The sequence below is a fragment of the Crinia signifera genome, chromosome 19 (genome assembly GCF_055691185.1).
Source record: "Crinia signifera chromosome 19, ASM5569118v1, whole genome shotgun sequence".
Taxonomy (NCBI): Eukaryota; Metazoa; Chordata; class Amphibia; order Anura; family Myobatrachidae; genus Crinia; species Crinia signifera.
This window is the reverse complement of record NC_139226.1, coordinates 55587919-55600315: the sequence shown is the minus strand read 5'-3', so window position 1 is coordinate 55600315 and position 12397 is coordinate 55587919. Positions and strand designations below refer to the sequence as shown.

At 42.3% G+C, this 12397-nt stretch overlaps 1 protein-coding gene across 3 annotated transcripts in view; it reads right to left on the bottom strand.

The window, feature by feature from the left end:
- GRIN2D (glutamate ionotropic receptor NMDA type subunit 2D) overlaps nucleotides 1-12397 on the bottom strand; it is a 762310-nt gene that overhangs the window by 413292 nt on the left and 336621 nt on the right. The gene's annotated exons all lie outside the window — the stretch shown is intronic.

The following is a 12397-nucleotide window of genomic DNA, read 5'->3' as shown; positions in this document are numbered from 1 at the left end:
GTACACGCAACATTAATTGCCCCCCTCCACCCATTGGCTGAACATGATGGTCTTTTTTGCCTATACAGTCACAATGTTACTCAGCGGGTCCTAGTGACATCACTGAAAAATATTGTTTACCGATATCGTTCAGTATGTATGCTCAACTCGTTCACCCGTGGTTGATATCGTCAACGATATAGCCCGCAGCGCTGGTCGTCTAGTATGTACATGACTTTAGTGAAATCATTTAGCCTGAATTTCTCTGAAGTAATGTATTACATAAACTGCACTTTGTTTTTATTATTATTATTATTATTATTATTATTATTATTATTATTATAGCTATATAGTTATTATCTTTTCAAATGTTATTTTTCTTGTTAAAAAAAAAAAAGAAAGAAAGCCGTAAAACTGCCTCCTTATTCTTTGGTTGTTGTCAAGACAGATTTGTTTGCCCAGATGTAAGAGAATTTCCTAATAGACCCTCCCTGTCCAAGACTTTACTACTGTGTTTTTATTTCAATGCTCTGTACAGTTTTCATTTTCCCTAAATCCCGTGAAAGAAAGTAATTCCTTTGACATATAATTGGCTTTGCAATCAATGCACAGTATTGTTCGGTGCCAGCTACAGGACTCTCCACACATACAGTATATACAATATGACAATGATTGATTTTAGTTCTTTGCTTTACTAGCTGTTGTATTTGCCAAGGTCCTACCAAAAAAATGAGAAAGTAATCTTCATAAAAAATAAGATATTTTTATTTGAGTCTTACAGCTTGGACACATACAATACCCAATCTTAACAAAGGCACGCTTTATTCCAAGCACTCTAGGGTCCGGGTTATTTCCAACTTTCTCTTTACAATAACAAAATGTTTACCGCATGCATTCTTGAAAGATTTTGCTGTATGGGTCACCATTACAACTGCTGGAAAACTATTCAATGGATCAACTGCTGCTTTTGTAAACAAGTTGTACCTGTAGTTATTTTCAGTCTTCAATTTTGACTGGGTAAATGTTAGTAGTTTTGAGTTGTATGGGATAAACTGCCTGATTCTGGTTAACTTGCAAAAGCAAACTCCTTCTTTAATGGGCAAAACCATGTGCACTACAGGTGGGGCAAATGTAACATGTGCAGAGAGAGTTAGATTTTGGAGGGGTTTGTACTTCAAACTGATATCTATATTGCAGTGTAAAAATTAAGCAGTTAATACCGTGCACAGAAACACAATAACTCAACCAAATATATCTCTCTCTGCACATGTTACATCAGCCCCACCTGCAGTGCACTTGGTTTTGTCCATTAAAGAAGGAGTTTGCTTATGCAGAATCAGGATCAAAGTCACATGTTTATAATTCATGCACATCATGGGATATTGATGAAAAAAAATCAGAAATTCTTACACTATTCAAGTGGTTCCCAAACTGTGTGCCGTGTCACCAGGGGCGCCTTGGGACACTTGGCTTGCCTTTGGGGGTCCTTAGTTGGGGTTCCAGGACAAATTAATTTTTTTATGGCCTTTTCATAGGTACCTGTAAGAACACTTTCATTTGTGGCTTCTAATCTTAAAATATGTGGACAAACAAAGGCAAATCATGTCCCCCACCACATATCTGAAACTAAGGATGACGGTAAACACAATTTTTCTTAATTTAATATATATCTTTTCTGAATTTCTGAAAAATAAACTTTTGGCCTAGAGATGCCGTGAGGCAATACCGATACTCTAGGGTGCCGTGATTCATAAAAGTTTGGGAAAAACTGCACTATTTCATTACAAACATCAACTGTAGGTAATTTTGCAGGTACTGTACTGGTACTGGTACTGTTCATGTGTTAACTTTGCAATATGTGACCTACTGTACAGATGTAGCGCCGCTCATCCAGCGCCGGGGCTTGCCCGACCACCCCTACTGGCAAGCTGCACTACATTTGACTGGGACGCGCGTCCCAGTTTCCCATCGGTGGGGTATGGGAACTCTGCCTGTCTCCGTTTCAGGGAGGTGGGAAAACGCAGCGGGGACCCGGGGGGAACCCCATTGTAAGGGGATGCACGCGGCTGGCTAGGGCTAGCATGTGGCGAATCCACCACCAGCCCCTTCAAAGATGAAAGATGCTACATCTGTATGTTCATGAAAGTGTAAGCAAATCATTCATGAACCCTAAAAAAAGTGTCCATTAAGATAGTAAGTGGCCATAAGTATAGTAAAGGAGGTTGTTACTGCCAACATGCAAAGTATTTGATGTTGATTTTTTGTAATGTGTATTTATGAATAGTAATTTTACGTGGAAAAGTGTCATAGTTCTAGGCAAATATGTGTTCCCGGACTGGAGTCTAGGGTAGCAGTAAGCGGTGAAACTATATACAAGAACTAGGCGATTTGATATAGTTCCTGCAACTGGAAGGGAACTCAAGCGATATTGTGGGTATTCTGGGAAGAACTGAAGGAACAGGTGTCCATAGGTGTTAATGGAGAAGCAGGTTAGGACTGGCGAGAAGTAACTCTGGAGAAGGATTGAGTCCGGTAGAATGTAAGACTTGAATGTTTCCATGAGTTGGCACTAGCAGAGTCTGTGACCCTGATATCTTTAAACAGGGTTAGATTAAGGGCCTCGTGGGCCTGGAGCTGAAAATGTTCAAGGGCCTATTATGAAGAGTGGAAGAGCCATCGCCATGTAGGCATGTAGAATCCATACCCTATAAGCCCCAGTGTCTCCCTAATATATAAAAATACAAAAATTGCATAAAGCAATTGTGTGGAAAATAGACATGCAATTGTAATACTTAGGATTTAAGGCCAACCATGTGGCCAGCTGGTGATCACCATGATGTCATTTTAATGGGCCTATTTTTATGTGTAGGCCTGAATCTGCAGCACCATTGTCATTGGCCCTGTCTTTATACTATATATTCTATTCATAATTTAGAAGCTGGACTGGAGCCAGTGATACTAGGAAATTGAAGCATTGACACAAGCCAGATTGGTACCGGGTATGAACCCGAATAGTACTGGTGGTATTGAACATTAAAATAAGACTGGTGGAACTGGAAACTGGAGAACTTAATACTGGGCTGATGAAGGTGGAATTGAATACCAGACTTAGGGCCTTATTCTAGATCACTCTTTCTGACTAAATCCTTCTTAGATGGACAAAACCATATACATTGCAGGTGGGGCAGATGTTACTTAGGCCCTTATTCTGATCTAAGCGGTAACGTCCGCTTGCGGCCGTTCCGCCGATGTTTTCGCTCTGCGCATGTGCAGAGGGCACTCTGCGCATGTGCAGGCGAAATCGCCGCACATTTTTTTTTACCGCCGCAAAGGGGGTGGATAGGGGCGTGAGGGGCTACTTAGCCTCATTTCCCTATGCATACGCCCCGCGTTTCATGGGCGTTCCCATGCAAACGCGGGGCGTACGCATGGTAATGAGGCTGTGACGCATGTGTTGGGGGCGGGCATCTGACATCGCCGGATGTCAGCTGCCCGCCCCCATACATGTTTTCACACGGACAAGTGTCCGTGAGGTCTATGGGTGCGGGAGCTGGTGGAGCGTGCGGCCCTGCCTTCGATGGTCGGCGACCATCGAATGCAGGGGGCTGCTCCAAGATGGTGGAGGCGTATCCCCCGCCATTTTCATGCGGACCGCCACATGTCTGCGTACGGACGGCCGTGGCGATCCGTATGGAAGGCGGAGATTCGCCTGCACGGTCGGAGCCGCATATGCGGCTCCGGCCGCACCAACCAGAATAAGGGCCTTAGAGAGAATTAGAGTTGGGTGGAGTTTTACTTCAAAGTGAGATCTATATTGCAGTGTAAAAATAAAGCAGCCAGTATTTACCCTGCACAGAAACAAAATAACTCACCCAAATCTAATTCTCTCTGCACGTGTTACATCTGCCCCACCTGCAGTGCACATGGTTTTGTCCATCTAAGAAGGATTTTGTCAGAAAGAGTGAACTAGAATAAGGCCCTTAGACTGGTGGAGAAGGCAGTATAGAATACTAGACTTGAACTAGTGGTTCTGGAAACAGATATACTGAACACCAGGCTGGTACCAGCAGTACTGATAACCAGAACATGTGACAAATGTGACAGTTTCTGAGAGGTAAGTAGCAGGGTCTGTGACTGGGGTCTCTTGAGTGGGCTGTAACAAAATACTTGCAACTCTCATCTCCTAGTTCAAAAACCCTTGTCCCATCAAAACAACAGCTCATTATACAAGTCCCACATGATTGAACCTACTTTACTAAGGTGTCATTAAGTTAACATTGTCCTGCATATTATTTTGTCAAATTATTATTGGGAAAAATTGTTTAAGTGAACACACTCATTTTTTTAAGGAAAATAAATATACATTTTATATGAAATATAAATAAATGTCAGATTTTGATGCTTTACTGTTTCATCCTGTTAATTATCTATTCAGTTATACTGCAAATTCAAGGAACAGGGAAGATATTTATCATCTCATTTACTTCTGCTCGGTGTATCTTTCGCATTGCCTTATGTAATTGCTTTAGATGATAAATATACAGAAGCCATGATGAAGGGACTGTGATTATTGAGTGTTTGCAGAATGTGCATGTGGACTACTCAGTGATCATCAGATGACTCGTCGTTAGTTATCTGATAAATGAGCATTGGATGCTGCTCCGATGGTAAGATTGTGTACCTCTCACCAGATGATAAGACTAATTTGCATACTGCTTATACAATAATATCACCCTACCAGTGTTCCCTCTAAGCTGTGCGCATGTGCGCGCGCACACAACTTGCCGAGCGTGCGCACAGACATTACAATTGAGCGCACAAAGCAGCAGTGGTCCCTTTTTGCAGTTGTGGACTCAATTTATGTGTTTAACCCATTAACTACATTGTGTATTGTGTTTTGAATGTTTTATATTTTGAATGTTCTATATCATTTTAAAGTAAAGTTAACACAAATGCTGAACATCTTTTTCCAGTTATATATGTAAGTGACGCACACAAATTTTAATTTCCTTCCAAAGTTGCACAGCCAATATCTTTTGCCGCACATAGCCTTCGTAAAATTAGAGGGAACATTGAACCCTACACTTAACCCCTTCCTGACAGAGCCAGTTTTTGCGTTCCTGACAGAGCCCTTTTTTTCAAATCTGACATGTATCACTTAAGTGGGGATAACTTTTTTTTGCTTTTACTTATCCCAGTGATTTTGAGATTGTTTTTTCGTGACACATTGTACTTCAAATTAGTGGTAAATTTGGGTCGATACAGTCTGTGTTTTTTTGTGAAAAATACCAAAATGTCGTAAAAAAATGGAAAATTTAGCAATTTGCAAAATGTTAAATTTTCTGCTTGTGAGACAAATAATCATACCACTCAAAATAGTTAATAACTAACATAGACCATATGTCTACTTTATGTTTCCATCATTATTTCAACTTCCTTTTAATTTTTTTGGACACTAGGAGGCTTACAATATGAATAGCAAATTCTCAAATTTTCAAGAAAATTTCAAACACTGATTTTTTTAGGGACCAGTTCAGTTCTGATGTGACTTTGAGGGACTTGTATGTGAGACACCCCCATAAATGATACCATTTCAAAAACTGCACCCCTCACAGTATTCAAAACAGCATTTTGGAAGTTTGTTAACCCTTTAGGTGTTTCACAGGAATTAAAACAAAGTGTAGGTGAAATTTCAAAATTTCATTTTTTTTGCAGATTTGCAATTTTAATACATTTTTCTAAGGAACACAGTACATTTTACTAGAGAAATGTGACTAAAAATTGATTCCCCCAATTCTTTTGTTTTCATAAATATCCTATATGTGGCCCTAGTGTGCACGTTGACCAAACCACAGGCTTCATAATAGAAGGAGCACCTACTTGATTTTGGAGCCTCCTTTTTATGAGATTATTTTGTAGGCACCATGTAGGTTTCTAGGCACCATAAGATGCTAAAATTTAGGAACCCCCCCACAAGTGACCCCATTTTGCAAACTACACCCCTCAGGGAATTCATCTAGGGGTATAGTGTACATTTCAAACCTCCAGGGGTTTCACCAATTGTGGTACAACTGGGCAGTGAAAATGAAAAATTAAATTTTTTACACAAAAATGCAGTTCTGGCTCAAAATTTTTCATTTTCAGAAGGTATGAAGGAGAAAAAGCACCCCAAAATCTATGCCCCAATTTCTCCCGAGTACGGCAATGCCTCACATGTGACCAAAAAATACCATTTGGGTGCATGGCAGGACTCAGAAAGGAAGGAGTGATTTTTGGATTTTGCAGCTCAGATTCTGGTGGAATGTTGGTGGGTGCTATGTTGCATTAGCAAGACCCCCCAAGCACCAATACAGTGGAACCCCCCCACAAGTGACCCCATTTTGCAAACTACACCCCTCAGGGAATTCATCTAGGGGTATAGTGTACATTTCAAACCCCCAGGGGTTTCACCAATTTTGATACAACTGGGCAGTGAAAATGAAAAATTACGTTTTTTTACACAAAAATGCAGTTCTGGCTCAAAATTTTTCATTTTCATAAGGTATGAAGGAGAAAAAGCACCCCAAAATCTGTGCCCCAATTTCTCCCGAGTATGGCAATGCCTCATATGTGACCAAAAAATACCAGTTGGGTGCATGGCAGGACTCAGAAGGGAAGGAGTGATTTTTGGTGGTGGAATGTTGGTGGGTGCTATGTCGCATTAGCAAGACCCCCAAAGCACCAATACAGTGGAACCCCCCCACAAGTGACCCCATTTTGCAAACTACACCCCTCAGGGAATTCATCTAGGGGTATAGTGTACATTTCAAACCCCCAGGGGTTTCACCAATTTTGATACAACTGGGCAGTGAAAATGAAAAATTACATTTTTTTACACAAAAATGCAGTTCTGGCTCAAAATTTTTCATTTTCAGAAGGTATGAAGGAGAAAAAGCACCCCAGAATCTGTGCCCCAATTTCTCCCGAGTACGGCAATGCCTCACATGTGACCAAAAAATACCATTTGGGTGCATGGCAGGACTCAGAAGGGAAGGAGTGATTTTTGGATTTTGCAGCTCAGATTCTGGTGGAATTTTGGTGGGTGCTATGTCGCATTAGCAAGACCCCCCAAGCACCAATACAGTTAAACCCCCCCACAAGTGACCCCATTTTGCAAACTACACCCCTCAGGGAATTCATCTAGGGGTATAGTGTACATTTCAAACCCCCAGGGGTTTCACCAATTTTGATACAACTGGGCTGTGCAAATGCAAAATTACATTTTTTACACAAAAATGCAGTTCTGGCTCAAAATTTTTCATTTTCACAAGGAATGAAGGAGACAAAGCACCCCAAAATCTGTGCCCCAATTTCTCCCGAGTACGGCAATGCCTCACATGTGACCAAAAAATACCATTTGGGTGCATGGCAGGACTCAGAAAGGAAGGAGTGATTTTTGGATTTTGCAGCTCAGATTCTGGTGGAATGTTGGTGGGTGCTATGTTGCATTAGCAAGACCCCCCAAGCACCAATACAGTGGAACCCCCCCACAAGTGACCCCATTTTGCAAACTACACCCCTCAGGGAATTCATCTAGGGGTATAGTGTACATTTCAAACCCCCAGGGGTTTCACCAATTTTGATACAACTGGGCAGTGAAAATGAAAAATTACATTTTTTTACACAAAAATGCAGTTCTGGCTCAAAATTTTTCATTTTCAGAAGGTATGAAGGAGAAAAAGCACCCCAGAATCTGTGCCCCAATTTCTCCCGAGTACGGCAATGCCTCACATGTGACCAAAAAATACCATTTGGGTGCATGGCAGGACTCAGAAGGGAAGGAGTGATTTTTGGATTTTGCAGCTCAGATTCTGGTGGAATTTTGGTGGGTGCTATGTCGCATTAGCAAGACCCTCCAAGCACCAATACAGTTAAACCCCCCCACAAGTGACCCCATTTTGCAAACTACACCCCTCAGGGAATTCATCTAGGGGTATAGTGTACATTTCAAACCCCCAGGGGTTTCACCAATTTTGATACAACTGGGCTGTGCAAATGCAAAATTACATTTTTTACACAAAAATGCAGTTCTGGCTCAAAATGTTTCATTTTCACAAGGAATGAAGGAGACAAAGCACCCCAAAATCTGTGCCCCAATTTCTCCCGAGTACGGCAATGCCTCACATGTGACCAAAAAATACCATTTGGGTGCATGGCAGGACTCAGAAAGGAAGGAGTGATTTTTGGATTTTGCAGCTCAGATTCTGGTGGAATGTTGGTGGGTGCTATGTTGCATTAGCAAGACCCCCCAAGCACCAATACAGTGGAACCCCCCCACAAGTGACCCCATTTTGCAAACTACACCCCTCAGGGAATTCATCTAGGGGTATAGTGTACATTTCAAACCGCCAGGGGTTTCACCAATTTTGATACAACTGGGCAGTGAAAATGAAAAATTACATTTTTTTACACAAAAATGCAGTTCTGGCTCAAAATTTTTCATTTTCATAAGGTATGAAGGAGAAAAAGCACCCCAAAATCTGTGCTCCAATTTCTCCCGAGTATGGCAATGCCTCATATGTGACCAAAAAATACCAGTTGGGTGCATGGCAGGACTCAGAAGGGAAGGAGTGATTTTTGGTGGTGGAATGTTGGTGGGTGCTATGTCGCATTAGCAAGACCCCCAAAGCACCAATACAGTGGAACCCCCCACAAGTGACCCCATTTTGCAAACTACACCCCTCAGGGAATTCATCTAGGGGTATAGTGTACATTTCAAACCCCAAGGGGTTTCACCAATTTTGATACAACTGGGCAGTGAAAATGAAAAATTACATTTTTTTACACAAAAATGCAGTTCTGGCTCAAAATTTTTCATTTTCAGAAGGTATGAAGGAGAAAAAGCACCCCAGAATCTGTGCCCCAATTTCTCCCGAGTACGGCAATGCCTCACATGTGACCAAAAAATACCATTTGGGTGCATGGCAGGACTCAGAAGGGAAGGAGTGATTTTTGGATTTTGCAGCTCAGATTCTGGTGGAATTTTGGTGGGTGCTATGTCGCATTAGCAAGACCCCCCAAGCACCAATACAGTGGAACCCCCCCACAAGTGACCCCATTTTGCAAACTACACCCCTCAGGGAATTCATCTAGGGGTATAGTGTACATTTCAAACCCCCAGGGGTTTCACCAATTTTGATACAACTGGGCTGTGCAAATGCAAAATTACATTTTTTACACAAAAATGCAGTTCTGGCTCAAAATTTTTCATTTTCACAAGGAATGAAGGAGACAAAGCACCCCAAAATCTGTGCCCCAATTTCTCCCGAGTACGGCAATGCCTCACATGTGACCAAAAAATACCATTTGGGTGCATGGCAGGACTCAGAAAGGAAGGAGTGATTTTTGGATTTTGCAGCTCAGATTCTGGTGGAATGTTGGTGGGTGCTATGTTGCATTAGCAAGACCCCCCAAGCACCAATACAGTGGAACCCCCCCACAAGTGACCCCATTTTGCAAACTACACCCCTCAGGGAATTCATCTAGGGGTATAGTGTACATTTCAAACCCCCAGGGGTTTCACCAATTTTGATACAACTGGGCAGTGAAAATGAAAAATTACATTCTTTTACACAAAAATGCAGTTCTGGCTCAAAATTTTTCATTTTCATAAGGTATGAAGGAGAAAAAGCACCCCAAAGTCTGTGCCCCAATTTCTCCCGAGTATGACAATGCCTCATATGTGACCAAAAAATACCAGTTGGGTGCATGGCAGGACTCAGAAGGGAAGGAGTGATTTTTGGTGGTGGAATGTTGGTGGGTGCTATGTCGCATTAGCAAGACCCCCAAAGCACCAATACAGTGAAACCCCCCCACAAGTGACCCCATTTTGCAAACTACACCCCTCAGGGAATTCATCTAGGGGTATAGTGTACATTTCAAACCCCCAGGGGTTTCACCAATTTTGATACAACTGGGCAGTGAAAATGAAAAATTACATTTTTTTACACAAAAATGCAGTTCTGGCTCAAAATTTTTCATTTTCAGAAGGTATGAAGGAGAAAAAGCACCCCAAAATCTGTGCCACAATTTCTCCCGAGTACGGCAATGCCTCATGTGTGACCAAAAAGTGGCAGGACTCAGAAGGGAAGGAGTGATATTTGGATTTTGCAGCACAAATTCTGGTGGAATGTTGGTGGGTGCTATGTCGCATTAGCAAGACCCCCAAAGCACCAATACAGTGGAACCACCCCACAAGTGACCCCATTTTGCAAACTACACCCCTCAGGGAATTCATCTAGGGGTATAGTGTACATTTCAAACCCCCAGGGGTTTCACCAATTTTGATACAACTGGGCAGTGAAAATGAAAAATTACATTTTTTTACACAAAAATGCAGTTCTGGCTCAAAAATTTTTATTTTCAGAAGGTATGAAGGAGAAAAAGCACCCCAAAATCTGTGCCCCAATTTCTCCCGAGTATGGCAATGCCTCATATGTGACCAAAAAATACCAGTTGGGTGCATGGCAGGACTCAGAAGGGAAGGAGTGATTTTTGGATTTTGCAGCTCAGATTCTGGTGGAATGTTGGTGGGTGCTATGTGGCATTAGCAAGACCCCCGAAGCACGGTGAAATGATGAACCTAATAATCCATAGATGTGTGGTATATTTTAAAACACTCCTTTATACATAGGCCGGGTTTGTCGGGGCAAGTTTCACAGTGGAAAATAGTTTCCTTTCTTATTCCCTTTTTATAGCAAACTTTGCACCTTTTTTGTGTCCTGCCCTTTCTTGCAGTGGAGGGGATTTCGTTCGGAAAATGCTGCCCTGGTACAATACGGGGGACAGTACTAGAATTACTGGGGCCCTCTGCCTGCTGGTTCCCAAATACTAGGCCCTTTATGACTTCCTCTTGAAAGTGCATAAATGTCCCCCTCTGGCCGGTAGAACGGAATAGCACGTAAGCGTTATACAGTGCCATCTGGATGATATACACGGCCAGATTCTTGTACCAGATTTTTGTTTTCCGCAGGGCACTGTACGGCTTCAGTACCTGATCTGAAAGATCCACTCCGCCCATGTACCTATTGTAATCCAGGATACAATTAGGTTTTGAGGTGTGGGTACTGGTACCTCGTACAGGGACGGAGGTGGTACTGTTTCCGTGAATTGTTGTCAGTATAAGGACATCCCTCTTGTCCTTATATTTGACCAACAACATATTTTCGGTGCATATTCCCCTGCTTTCACCCCTTCTCATTACTTGGGCAATGTGCGTTTTTGGGAGGCCTCTTTGGTTCTTGCGCACAGTACCGCAAGCTGCTGTACCTCTTGAACCAAGGGCCTTAAACAGGGGGATGCTAGTGTAAAAGTTATCCACATAGAGGTGATAACCTTTATCCAGGAAGGGGTGCACTAAATCCCAGACAATTTTTCCACTAACACCTACGAGGGAGGGGGGGCATTCTGGCGGTTCAATTCTTGAATCCTTCCCTTCATATACCCTAAACCTGTGAGTGTACCCTGAGGTGCTTTCACACAGCTTATAAATTTTTATGCCATACCTTGCCCTCTTACTGGGAAGGTACTGGCGGAATTTAACCCTTCCTTTAAAATGTATAAGGGACTCGTCTATGCAAATGAATTTATCTGGGATGTACATCTCTGCAAATTTGGCACTGAAATGATCAATGACCGGCCTGACTTTGAATAGCCGGTCAAAGGTGGGATCATCTCTGGGTGGGCACTGTGCATTATCGTTGTAATGCAAAAATTTAAGGATCGTCTCAATCGAGCGATAATCGAGCCCGGGGCATGGCCATACGGTAAAATGGGGTGCTGTACAGAACATCTGTACTCCAATATTGCCTAATTTCTGGCTTTTTTACTATGCCCATATGAAACACCAGACCCCAAAACGTCATCATCTCTACTGCATCTACAGGGGTCCACCTAGCAAATGATGACGTGGGGTTTTGAGCAATAAACTGCTGGGCATATAAATTAGTTTGGTCCACCATTAAATTTATAAAATCATTAGAGAAAAATAATTTAAAAAAGTCAATTTCTCTGAGACCTGTGGAATCAAATTGGATTCCTGGCATGGCCAAAAACTCAGGAACCTGGGGCTCAAAATTGTCTAGTGGTGGGGTCCATACGAGATCAATTATTGGGGGTGGGTCTCAGCTGCTCTACGGGGGCGTCTTTGAGGGGGTCCCTCATCACCAGAGGAGGAAGAGGAGCTTAAGATGAATCCTTCAAATTCCCCGCTTGCATCACTGGCTGTGTCAGAGTCAGAGGCAAGCATGGCATATGCCTCCTCCGCTGAATACATTCTTCTGGATGACTGAGATGACATTTGGGATGACATTTGGGATGCCATTTTTATTTTTGTGTTACTGGTAGTGAAATGTTTCAACACGTGTATAGTGTAGGGGGG